Raw genomic sequence first — 435 nt, 5'->3', positions numbered from 1 at the left:
GTTGCACATGTTTATGACTATGCTTTTCTGTGTCTACTGATTCTTACAAAGAAGCTGAAAGGCTTCTCTGTACCCTGAATGTCTACATGACTCGACTCCAAGGATGAACCACTTTGTTCTTGTTCAAAAGTCACATATTTGGCAATGTTCTTGAAGCTGTCTTCAACTGACTTCAGGTGCCAACGTTTCATCAAGAACACACCAGCAACGTCACCTACTGTTTGTTTTCCAGGGTTCCATAGTGTATTGGTCATCACTTATGCTTTACACGCAGAAGGACCTGGGTTCAATCCCCAGTGGAACCACGCCAGGACAAACTGTCTATGTCCCAACTGAAACCTGCTCAGTTTTGTCAAATTAATCATTTATTTCTTGACCCTAGTCTTCCGAACATACTTGTAGAAGGTTTAAATGTCTTCACCTACTGTACATGTG

At 41.8% G+C, this 435-nt stretch overlaps 1 non-coding gene across 1 annotated transcript; it reads left to right on the top strand.

The window, feature by feature from the left end:
* The first annotated feature begins 232 nt into the window (after positions 1–232).
* On the top strand, positions 233–305 carry trnav-uac (transfer RNA valine (anticodon UAC)). Its single transcript has one exon. It is a non-coding gene; the product is annotated as a tRNA-Val (tRNA).
* Positions 306–435: the final 130 nt, after the last annotated feature.

This window comes from Austrofundulus limnaeus, unplaced genomic scaffold (assembly GCF_001266775.1).
Source record: "Austrofundulus limnaeus strain Quisiro unplaced genomic scaffold, Austrofundulus_limnaeus-1.0 Scaffold3401, whole genome shotgun sequence".
Classification (NCBI taxonomy): domain Eukaryota; kingdom Metazoa; phylum Chordata; class Actinopteri; order Cyprinodontiformes; family Rivulidae; genus Austrofundulus; species Austrofundulus limnaeus.
This window is presented reverse-complemented; position numbering and strand designations above follow the sequence as displayed.